Raw genomic sequence first — 12,964 nt, 5'->3', positions numbered from 1 at the left:
TATATTTAACATACTGTGATTCTCTTCTTAGTAAATATTTGAAAACAAATAAAACTAACCCAAATGTCCTATAGGGTATTACTAATATGTTACATTATGGTAACCCTGGGGTGTTGCTGATTATAAACAGAACATAATTTACCATGCTATAATAAATAATGACCTATAAAAAAACCGCAAGTGCTTCATGCTTTATTTGTGCCATGCCAATTGTACTTTCCCTGACAACTTTAGATTAATTTAAATATGACTTATGGCATCAAGGAAGACAAAAATACTAAACTAACATTTTAGTTTCTGAAATTACTTACTCAAATATGATTCAGCTGAATGCTATTTCTGTTTTCCTATTGCAGATTTCTCAACAGTGATGTCACAAGATTGACCACATTGATCACAGTAAGAATAAAACAATAATTAAGCTTTTAAGGATGTTTTGTTTTCTCCAGAATAACACTTGAGTTGGAAATTATTTATAATTTTAAATTATGATTCTTTCATTCAACAGCCAATTGAATGTTTACATTTTCAATGAACCACATCTCATGCTTGTAGTTATTTAAATACTTTTAAAATATTGCTTTAAATGATTTAAAAACATTTAAAATGAAAACTACTTTTAATTTATACCTGAAACTATGTGCCTAATTATATTAATGTATTTCAGTGTGAATCATAATCTGAACATCATCTTTTAACATTTTTTTTACTAAAAAATAGCAGAACATTTAAGGTGACTCCACATTAGGAAAAAAATTACAAAAATAAAGTTACTTGAGATTGTAATCACAAGACTGTGAAAACAGCCTTGAAAGGATTCTTAGGGTTGCTTAAATTTTTCATTGATATTTGAATGATTTATAGAGAGTCTTCCAAATATGGAGAGTTGTTGAAAACAGATCTCATAAGTAACTGACACTTTTCCTCTTTAATTTTAAACTGTTAATTTCTACTATATATAAGGAAATATGTTTCTTAATGAAAAAACTTTATCCAAGGCCATGATCCACATTATTGTAAAATTCTAAATAGTAAAATCTGAATTACAGTAATGAGATTTTATAGTATTTTTGAAAAATTCTTTTAAATGACAGAGAAATAAATTTAGAGTAAATCATTTATACAGTCTGCTTCTTTAATCCTGTTCTAATTGTTCACTAATTATAGAAGCAATAATTATCAGAAATGTAAATTCATGTGTAATCTTTGTGTTTATGTTTTAGCACTTATTTTGAAAACTGGTTTATTTTTTAAGGTTAACATTTTTCAGAGGCCAGGGAGAATTTTATCATATTTTTAAAGACTTTATCATCATCGAGTATACAGATGTTCAGATGTTTATGGAATGTTCATTTATTTTCCTAGGGGATCAAGTTAGCTATCTCTGATTTGTAGCTCTTTCCTTGTTTGTTTTTTCTTAATCAGAACTTTATTATCCTAACTGAATAGTTTACAACAAGATATTAACATATTTCTGTAGTAACCTTCTGTTTATATCTAGTACTTTACAATCAAGGAGATTAACATTAGAATCAGATGAAAAAGGTTTTCAATTTGAAAATGCTGACTTTTACTGTACATTTTTAGGGTAATATTAGGAGAGTATGTAATTGCAGCTGTTCTGAATTCAAGAATTTCAGGAAAAGAGGTACTATCCAATATTATCAAATATTAAATAAGTTAAAGACTAAGAAGTATTCATTTGAGATGTTCATAAGTGACTAATAAGAGGAACCCTTACTTTGTAATAATATCAGGACTTTGAGGCCTTCTCCAGCCCCTTGAGTCAAGAAAAGAGGGTAGATTTCAACACTGATTCAGGCTTAGGGAACTATGGACAGAGTAGTTCAAGTATTGACCATGGGGTAGAAATAAAGTGAGGCCGGGGAAGGGCTGATATGTTCAAAGAAAATGGAGAGGGTAAGGGACTAGTCAGAAGTAGATAAGCTGATGAAATCAGATGATAAAGTAATAGCTAAAAGAATAGAATATTGTGGTTAGGGAGGGGTATATTACAGATTGTTTCAGAGTTGAAGCTGTAATGAGTTTTTATATATTATATAGTATACATCTTTTATACTTTTTTCCCCAGAGAATTTCTGTTTTTCCCATGTTGTAATTCACAGAAATGTCCAAATCTAATCTCCCATCTTCCTGGCCATCATCAATTCCCTTGAAGCCTATACATCTCAATTTAATTTACTAAAACACTGCTCTCTTTCATTTCTCTGGTTGAAGATGTTCAGTGACTTCCCTTTTCCTACAAGATCAACTCTAGATATTCTAACTTGGTATTTAAGCTTCCTCCTCAATTTGGCTCTAGCATATTTCCCAGCCAAATATCCTATTATTCAAGAAGAAGAATCCTACACTCTACCCTGTGTGGACTCTACTCCATGTTGAATATTCATTTTGGTTCCATACTTCCTTTTCCCCAGAATATTCCTTTTGTTTTTTTTATTTTATTTTTAAGTAATCGCTACACCCAACGTGAGGCTTAAACTCACAACCCTGAGATCAGGAGTTGCATGCTCTACCAACTGAGCCAGCCAGGTGCCCCTCCCTAGAATATTCTTTTCCTTTCAGGCTTTTAATTTTTTCTGATGATTTCAAACTTCTCTTCTAATGCCCTGTCCACATGTAACCATGTGTTCGAGGCCTTCCCTAATCTTCCTAATTGAAAGTGATTCTCTCTCCTTAGTAGTTTGGTAATGCTTAATTTTTTATTCCTATGTTACTGATGATATATATTCTCTTGTATTTTACATATTTTAATACATTTATTCCAGCTGTGCTCATTAAATGAGTATTCAGCAAATGTTTGCCGGTAATCAAAAATGCCTAAGAAAGAGCTAAGTTAAATCGTATCTTTAGTTTTCCTATATTAAAATAGAAATAAGTATATTAATGCATGGATATCCAAAATTGAACCACAGGAAGCAGGGTGGATGGGAAAGAATGTAGATTTTAGAACTAGAAGGAGTTCAAGTACTGATGCAACTGTATACTAGGTATGTGACCTTCAGCAAATCAGCATCCTTGTGCCTCAGTGTCTTCACCTCTAAAATGTGTTACATTTAAAAGGATTACTATGCAAAATGTAAATATAATGTTCATTAACTTTCCTCCCTCTTAACTTTATATATGTCTTCTTGACATTTAGATAAAGGTGCATAAAATCAGCTGTAAAGATCAGGGATATACCCCAAACATCTGAATTTATCTTACATATTGTGGTCCTTTTTTTTTTTTTTTTTTAACTTTTTAAAGCTTATTTATTTATTTTGAGAGAGACAGAGAGAGTGCGAGCAGGGGAGGGGCAGAGAGAGAGGGAAAGAGAGAGAATCCCCAACAGGCTTGGCACTGCCATCACAGAGACTGATACAGGGCTCAAATCCACAAAACCATGAGATCATGACCTGAGCCGAAACCCAAGAGTCAGATGCTCGACTGACTGAGCCACCCAGGTGCCCCAATATGGCGGTCCTTTTTATCTGTAAGTAAAAAAAAGTTTTTTAAATATTTATTTTGAGAGAGAGAGAGCGCACACAGGGGAGGGGCAGAGAGAGGGGGAGGCAGAGAATCCCAAGCAGGCTGTGCACTGTCAGGGCAGAGCCTGATGCAGGGCTCAAACTCATGAACCGTGAGATAATGACCTGAGCCGAAATCAAGAGCCCGAGGTGTAACCAGCTGAGCCACCCAGGAGCTCCTTGTCTATAAATTTCAATAAATGAATTTCTACTTTCTATGTTATATATATTTATAACTTAATTGACATATAAATTCCTGGGAAGAGGTTGATTAGATGTTTTGATATGATGTGGTTTTATTTAGGGAAAGAGAGTCAGACCTTACAGGATACCAACATCTTAAAAGGCCAGAATGCGCTTGAGAATGGTTCAGATTGTGCTACATTCCCCTGATACACAGTTGAGAAAACCAAGGGAGATAATATACGAAATGGTAAAGAACATGAACTGTGGTCAGAAAAACCTTTGTTTAAGTTTGCGCTCTGATACTTATATAGCTGTTGTGATCTTGAGACAATTACACATGCTTAAGATCTAGTTTTTTCCTCTCTAAAGCAGAGATAATATTTATATCTCTAGGACTGTTGTGAATATTAAGTGACATAATGCTTAGGAAACATAGCACAGAGGCTGATACGTATTAGATTCTTTTGACCCCTCATCATAGACATCACCTGTGAAGTTACTTTACCAGAGTCACCTAGTGTGACATCTTGGCCTAAACCTGCTTTTGCTTTCTTCCACCATACTTCTTTAGTGTTCTGTTTTGTGATCACCATTACTTGATTAAAAAATATCTGTAAGCAGCATTTATAGGAAGTAAGATAAAATAACTCATATATTTTTTTCTTCTTGTATCTTTCCAAATTCTCCCTCCTCTTTGGGAGTATTTATGCAGTTTCACTTACATGCAGTTTTGTTCATATGTACTTTCACTAATACAGTGGCTTCATTTTACTTTTCACTTCACATTTTACTACATATTTTAATCTGTTACAAAGCAACTTTTAAAATAATTGAAATGGCCTTTTCTGTTTTTTATTAATATTCCTGTTTTTCCCTTGGTAATTTTATTATAAATATTCTTTAAATTCTATAGAGACAAATATCTACTAATAGAAATGTTTCATTTAAAAATTAAAATTTAGAAGGAATTATTACATAATTTTTAGTGTACACACTGTTAGAAATATTGGTGGTAGATAGCAAATTTAAAATGTCAGATACCTATGACAGATAAGATAAAATGAAATACAGTGGTGATTGTTAGTTGTTCCCTAATGTTGGTTCCCCTCCCCGCTTGCACTAATGTTTTCCCCAGAATAGCAATACCTGGAATAAAAATATCTCCCAATTTCCCTTGCATCTTACTCATGTGACTAAGTCTTGGCTAGAGATAAGTAAACAGCAGTAATGTGTGCAACTTGAAAAAAATAGTCTTAAAGGAAGAGGTACATTCCCTCTTTTTCCCCCCTGTCCTCCTTGCTGGCTAAAATGTGGACATGATAATTGGAAGTGAGTGGAAACTACAAACTAAGAATAGGCAAAGCAAGGACACCTGGTTGGCTCAGTCAGTTAAGCGTACTACACTTGCTTTTGGCTCAAGTCATGATCTCACAGTTCGTGGGATTGAGCCCTGTGTCGGGCTCCGCACTGACAGTGTGGAACCTGCTTGGGATGCTCTCTCTCTCCCTCTTCCTGCCCCTCCCCCAATCTCTCTCTCTCTCTCTCAAAATAAATAACAAAAAAAGAAACAAACAAAGAATGGGCAAAGCAATAAGATAGAACGTTTCTAATATCTTCAGGTTGTCACTGTGTCTACACTAGCCTGTCTCCATCTGGGCTTCCTTGACATGACAGAGATATGCTTTTTTTTTGTAAGCCACTGGTTTTGGATTTTCTGTCAGACATGGCCAAAACTAATCCTGACACACCAAAATAATTTGACAAAGTTCATGCCGTTTTTAAATGTCTTTGATTTGTTTACATTTTATTTATTTTTATTGAATTCTGCTGCCTTGTTAAAAAAATTTTTAATGTTTATTTATTTTTGAGAGAGAGAGATAGAGAGACATAAAGTGTTAGTGGGGGAGGGGCAGAGAGAGGGAGACACAGAATCTGAAGCATGCTCCAGGCTCCAAGCTGTCAGCACAGAGTGGGTCGTGGGGCTCGAAACCACGAACCGTGTGATCATGACCTGAGCCAAAGTCAGACGTTTAACCAACTGAGCCACCCAAGCACCCCATTTTTGATAGCTTGATAGAAAATGGAATTATTCACTGTGTCTAGGAGACTAAAGAAACCTTTACAGAGAAGGATGACATAGGGCTAGATGTTTGAAGTATGAATTAGAAGAAAACACTAATTCCAAAAGATATATGCACCTGTGTTTAATGGAGCATTATTTACAATAGCCAAGATACAGAAGCAACCTAAGTGTCTATCAATAGATGAACGGTAGAGAAAATTGTGGCATATGTGTGTGCATGCACGTGTACACACACACACACACACACACACAACACAACACACTCCACTGGGCTATTATGCACCCATAAAAAGGATGAGATTGTGCCATTTGTGACAACATGGATAGACCTAGAGGGTATTATGCTAAGGCTGAGAAAGACAAGTAACGTATGATTGCACTTATATGTAGAAAATACTCTTGAAACAAAACAAAACAAATGAAAAAACAAAAAGTAGATCAGACCTGTAAATACAGAGAACAAACTGGTGGTTGCAGGTGGGGGGTTGGGGGGGGAATGAGCAAATGAGAGAAGTGTAGTGGGAGACATAGGCTTTCAATCATGGAATGACTAAATCACAGGAATAAGAGGCACAGTTTAGGAGTATAGCCAGTGATGTTATAATAGTGTCGTATGGTGACAGGTGGTAGCTACACTTTGGTGCATAATGTATACACTTGTTGAATCGTTATGTTGTACACCTGAAACTAATGTAATATTTTGTGTCAACTATACTCAAAAAAGTTTTTTTTTAAGGAAGAGAATCCAGAAAGAGGAAATATGCATATATATTTGGAAAGGGCATATGTTCAGGGACACGCAAATATTTGGGTCCAATACTGTTGAAATGTAAAATTTGAGGAAGTAAATGAGCCTAAAGTTTAGATCTTGTAGGAATTTACTTACCAAGATGTTTGGTAAATGCCAGGTATCTAACAAAGATTTCTTTTAATATTAATCATTTTAATATTATACATGGTTTTTCCAGGAAATATTTTAAGATGTTTTAAGTAATCTCTACACCCAACATGGGGCTCAAACTCACAACCCCAAGATCAAGAGTTTTATGCTCTACTGACTGAGTCAGCCAGGTACCCCTCCATTAAATATTTTAATGATAAATATATTTTATGTATGTGTTGAAGAAGGAAGACCAAAACTAATATTTCTTTATTCAGTGCTTTTTAAGATGGTAAGTGCTTTCTATTTGAGCCTTTAACAATTTTACAAGACCTGTTATTACGTTTTACAGATAACTAAACTATGACTCAGAAAGGGCAAGAGTCTTTCCCAGTGTGATTTATTAGTTAAGTCATTGTTTGCAAAGTACAGAAATCAACCATTTCTAGAGCAAGTCTGGTATGTATTAAGTGACTTTTATTTTTCTACTTTTTTAATACCAAAAGTAGATGTATGTTTGGATAAAAGACTCCTCCCCCAAGATGCATCTCCTGCAAACTTGTACCATTATACCATTAATGGAGCTAAAAGCATGCATGATGTTCCCCATGTGAGTGACTGCAGGTATAAATGACACCATGCTGCAGAGACCCAACTCAGCTTCTTTGAACAAGAGGAAGTGTGCAATGTTACACACTCACTTGGTTTAAAGATCAGTTCTCACCTGAAAATTCTAAATGAGCTACTGCTTAATTTGCCTAAAAAAAGAAAAAGGCAGTAACTTAACATAGTCTAGAAGTAATCATGGAAGCATGAGAGAATATAAAAGAGTTTTCTACTTTGGTTTGGTGGGTTTTTGCTATAATCAGTAGTGAGTATAGAACCTAGACTAGGTGAATGTTTTCTGAATGGAAGTGACTTTAAATTTAATCTTGTTAGTACATCATTCTCTTCACTCACACTTTCTAGAACACCAGTGAAGACTTCCAAATGTTAGTCAAGGAGCAGATAAAATACAAATATAATCTTCAAAAACTTCTTAGATTTGAGAGAGGACTGTTGTTATAGACTGGATTGTGGAATTATAAAATTGATTCTTATTATTTTTGTATACATATACAAATAAAAAACTGTAGAAGAGAAAAGATTTTGATAAAAATGGAAAATTTTTATTGTATATAGCATCAAAAAGGCACCTAGTTAGCATGTCAGGGATGTTAAGAAAACAGTTTAACTCATACAAATATTCCTGATGCTGTCCTTATATGATTGCATTTTTCAAACGCATTTTAAATTCATCAATAGGTGTATTTCCATCATAACGTAAAGTAGTACAAGTAGTACTGCGTGCAAAGTATGCCATCTGTTTTGTGAATAGCACATCTAATATTTATAATTTTATGCTCTGATTTGCTTTCCTCTCAGGAAAAACTACTCAACTTTTGTTCATACCACTCATGGCTTTTGTCTCTTTATTGTCCTGATTACTGAATATTTCTGGGTGTCTTTTTTCTTCTTCACTCTAGTTGTTTCATAGTTTTAGTGCCAAACCTACAGAAAGGACATTTGAGAAAACTTACACATTTGGCACTGATCTCAAATGTCACGGTTCCCCTCAAATGTTACCTCCTCCTTAAAACCTCTGGATCCATTTGCAGTTGGAATTAATATCCCCATCGTTTCTGCCTTTCTAGTATTTGTTATTTCTGTCACAGCATTGTTCTGCAGCACTACCTTGGACCTGAGTATGTAGATATATTTTCTGTGGAGAGAGAGAGAGTTTGCTACAATAATTTACAAATGTTAATATAAAAGAAATTAACACAAGCATTTTTTTTTTTAATCACCTGGGATGCTTACCTTATAACCAATTACTACCAGTACTTTCAGGACTAGGACTGTCTTTAATTATGTCAGTCTAATGAGAAAAGAACAAAAATATATTTGACATGTGCAAGTGGTTTGTTTGTATCAAGTGAAGGCCAGATGACATCAGAGGGAACTAAATTAAAGCTTTGTAGCAGTTTGAGTAGAAAGAAATGGTGGGAATATTAAATCATTCAGGGAACACTAGATTATAAGATAGGCATGCCAAACTCAAATGTAACTAGAAAATAATGGAGAAGCAGCAGTCAGTACCATATTCCATCATGTTGAGTACAATGATTTTATTTTAGAAAAGACATCATATGATGACAGTTAGTTTTATAGTTCTTATGGGCACACTTTGTAAATTTGTTTTGGTACTATGTTGAATTAGATCTAGTAGCAAGAAGAGTTTGTGCTTATTCATAGTTTTTGTTTTCTGTGTATTTCAGTAATATAAGATTTAGTTAATTTCAGTCTACCCATGTGTTCAGAAAGCATTTTTTCTCCCTTTGTAAGGGTCTATACATAACTTAAGCTTCAGAAACATTCTTATAAAGCTCTTACCTGCCTTATGAGTTGTGTGTTTGGCTATTTCACCTGTTAGACTGTAAAGTCCTTACCATCTGGTAAAGGCATCGATTTTTATTCATTCTTGCAGTTCCCTTAGAGTCTGTTAGAATGCTTTGCTTCCAGTAGTGGCACGGCAAAAATGTATTCAGTAAACTGTCCTATGCTAGTGTGTCTCTTAGTGTGATCATTTCAGATTGAACTGGAATGGATAAATATATAGAAAACATATGGAGACCATGCACTTTGACAATTTGAAAGTCATACAAGTTAGTAAATTCTTCTTTTTAAATTAAATATCCCCTAGGATTTTGATCGCTTACCGTGTTGCATGAATTACTTTGATTTGACAAAGGATCTCTAGGGTAGTAGGGGGAGAATGAAAGATTACATGGCAGGTTAGAACTGAATGTGAAGATGTAACCAGCATGCTTCAAGGAATAAGATGATGCATCATTGCAAAAATGTAGTTTTATGTAGTTAGGGCAGCTTGAGAACATTGGTTTCCCAAGGAAGAGGAGACACAGGAGAATGGAATGGAAAGGGATATGGGAAAGCACTAAAGATGCCATCTTGCACTTTTGGGGTACTTCCTGAAGCCACAGTACCTAGGCAGTGTTCTCTTTAGCTTAGGTGGAATTAAAACTGGCATAAATTTTAAATCCTCTAGGTTAGTATAGTAAGTACATTTTCTACCTTTCTAATTCTCTTATAGTAGATTTTTGCATCATGTTGCCACAACAGAGTTTAGTCATCTTACTAACATCTTAAGCATCTTCCCATTTTCTACTTAAATTGAATTACCTATTCCTGAATTTTAGAGCCAAAGTTAGCTTTGTTCTGTCTGTGGAACTTTCCAACACACAGATTGTTTTCTATTCAGAACATTCTTATGACCAGAACATACAGTGATGATTTTTTCTGTGTGCCTTTTTCCATACATCATTTCCTTTGCTTGAAGTGTTGTTACCTCTCTTTATCCAATGCCAATTCATTCCAGGAGTGGTCTTCTAGTCTTTTATGACAACTCTGACCTTCACTGAGCTCCCTTTCCTCTCAACATTTTATCTTTATTTCCTGCTCACAGACTTCTCTTTTAAATTTTAGAACCCCTGTTTCCAGTTCCTTGCTATCCCACAGGCACTAAATTTAACACTTCTAAACTTGAACACATTCTCTTCCAATTTCCCCAAAACCTTTTCCTTTTTATATACTCCCTGTATTGGTCAGTGACATCAACATCCACTCAGCCACCCAAGCCAGAAATATTAGTTATTCTTAACTACTTCTTCAAAAATTCCTTAAAAAAATTTTTTTTTAATCTTTGTTTATTTTTGAGAGACAGAACATGAGCAGGGGCGGTGGGGCAGAGAGAGAGGGAGACACAGAATGTGAAGCAGGCTCCAGGTTCTGAGCTGTCAGCACAGAGCCTGACGTGGGGCTCGAACTCATGAAACATGGGATCATGACCTGAGCCAAACTTGAACATTTAACCAACTGAGCCACCCAGGCACCCCTTTCTTCAAAAATTCTTATCTTGTTTAATATCAAATCCTATGATTGTCTACAGGCAGTATGATAATAAGAGCCAATGTTTATGGAGTGTTTGCTGTGTTCCAGGTACTAATTTAAGAATTTGATATGTAATAACTCATTCAGTCTTCCTAACGACTTTATTTATTATTCCTATTTTATGTAAGAAAGACATCTATTAGCTAACAAAAGTACACACCACCACCATGAAGCTGTCCATCCAATTTAAAACAATAGAAAAAAATATTGAATATGATTAAGAAATAGTAAGGGCCACATGACATATTAAGTGACATCAGGGAGATAAAATTAGAATAAGTTCACACTGGCAAACTCTAAAAGACAAAATACCTATTTTCTTCAACTAAAATATTAATGGCTTGGAGATGTGGTGGGAGCAGTTACAGATTAACAGAGTTTGAAAGACATATCAGCCAATTCTAATGTATAGATTATATTTGAGTCCAAATTCAAACAAATAATTTAAAAATATTACAAGACAAAGAAATGTGTATACTGATTCAATATTTAATATTAAGGAATTATTGTTAGATAGTAGTGTTGGGCTGTTTTTTAAGCAAAAAGCGTAAGTCTATCCCTAAAGACATAAACATCTTTGTCAGAGGCTTGAAAAAAAGTGCTTTAACCAATCACTTTTTTTTTACTTGGCCTCTGAAAAAGAGGGTAATAAAATATTTAGTTCAATACCATTTATTAGAAATAAAATATAATTTTGTGATTAAAAAAAATTATCTTAGAGAGAGAGAGAGAGAGTGTGCAAGTGGTGGAGAGGGGCAAAGAGAGAGAGAAAGAAAATCTTAAGCAGGTCCCACACTCAACACGGAACCTGACACAGAGCTCCATCTCATGACTGTAAGATCATGACCTGAGCTGAAATCAAGAGTCAGACGCTTAACCAACTGAGTCACCCAGGTGCCCCAATAATTTTGTTATTTCACTAATGCACAGTTCTACAAAAATTTTCACTATTTTATCATGCTTTCTCAATATTCAGTATTTGTTTTACAAAAATATAGGTGGTTGAAAAAAATAAAAATGAATATTTCTAGAACTTCTATAAAAATGATGATGATGATGATGATGATGATGATGATAGTCAACATCTGAGTGCTTAATTATGTACCACGTACCCTTTTATGAGTTTACTGTTTTAACTTCTTTTATCCTAACTTCATGAGGTAGGTATTGTTATTATCCTCATTTAATAGTTGGGAAACTGAGCTGTAGAGAGGTTAAACAATTTGCCCAGAGTTACATTGTTATTAGGCAGTGAAGTTCAGAGTTAAAGCCAAGGCAGTTGCACATGGAGCCTGTGTCTTTACTGTGCTACATTGTTTCTCTTTTTGCCATGGTGCTCTTAATATTTATCTCCTTTATTTCATTTATTTGGGAATGTTTTAATTTCTCCTTCATTTTTAAAGTGTAGTTTTGCTAGATATAGAATCCTTGGTTGACAATTGTTTTTTAATTTTTAGTTTTTCTACCACTTCACATATATCATCTTACTGCCTCTGGCTTCTATACTTTCTGATGAGAAATTGGCTGTTAATTTTATTGAAGACTCCTTATAAATGACGAGGTGCTCCTGTGTTGCTGCTTTCAAGATTCTATCTTGTCTTCGTCTTTCATCAGCTTGGCTGTGTGTCTCAGTGTGATTCTCTTTGTGTTTATCCTATTTGGAGTGCACTGAGCTTGTTAGATGTGTAGGTTCATGTTTTTTCCCCCCAAATTTGGGAAGTTTTCAAGCATATGTCTTCAAATATTTTTTCTGCCCTTTTTTCTCTTCTTCTTTTGAGACATCCATAATACATCTGTTCACTTCTCCATACTTTTTTTTTTCTGTTCCTCAGACTAGATAATCTAAATTGACCTATCTTCAAGTCTGTTAGTTCCTTCTCATGTCTGCTCAGATTTGCTTTGAATCCCTCTAGTGACTTTAATTTCACTTCTTGTACTTTTTAGCTCCAGCATTTTTATTTAGTTCCTATTTATTTATTTATTTATTTTAAAAATGTTATTTATTTTTGAGAGAGGGTGAATGGGGGAAGGCAGAAAGAGACGGAAATGGAGAATCTCAAGCAGGCCCTGTTAGCACAGAGCCCCACGTGGGGCTTGAACTCACAAACTGTGAGTTCATGACTTGAGCCGAAATCAAGAGTCCAGTGCTTAACCAACTGAGTCACCTGGGTTCCCCTACTTCCTCTTTATAATTTCTATGTCTTTATTGATATTTTGCTCATGTATTATTTTCCTGGTTTCTTCTTATTCTTTGTCCATGGTTTTCTTTAGCTCTTT

At 34.6% G+C, this 12,964-nt stretch overlaps 1 protein-coding gene across 2 annotated transcripts in view; it reads left to right on the top strand.

Annotated features, from left to right (window-relative positions):
* The window catches only part of BAZ2B (bromodomain adjacent to zinc finger domain 2B), a 434,498-nt gene that overhangs the window by 200,493 nt on the left and 221,041 nt on the right, over positions 1-12,964 (top strand). Inside the window, exons 2-3 of one of the 2 annotated variants that reach the window (XM_042948881.1) lie at positions 357-399; positions 1,588-1,648. The gene's annotated coding sequence lies outside the window, so the exon portion shown is untranslated. The remainder of the gene's footprint in view (positions 1-356; positions 400-1,587; positions 1,649-12,964) is intronic. The other variant, XM_042948879.1, reaches the window with a different exon arrangement.

This window comes from Panthera leo, chromosome C1 (assembly GCF_018350215.1).
Source record: "Panthera leo isolate Ple1 chromosome C1, P.leo_Ple1_pat1.1, whole genome shotgun sequence".
Classification (NCBI taxonomy): domain Eukaryota; kingdom Metazoa; phylum Chordata; class Mammalia; order Carnivora; family Felidae; genus Panthera; species Panthera leo.
The sequence above is the reverse complement of the archived record's forward strand: the minus strand, read 5'-3'. Positions and strand labels throughout refer to the sequence as shown.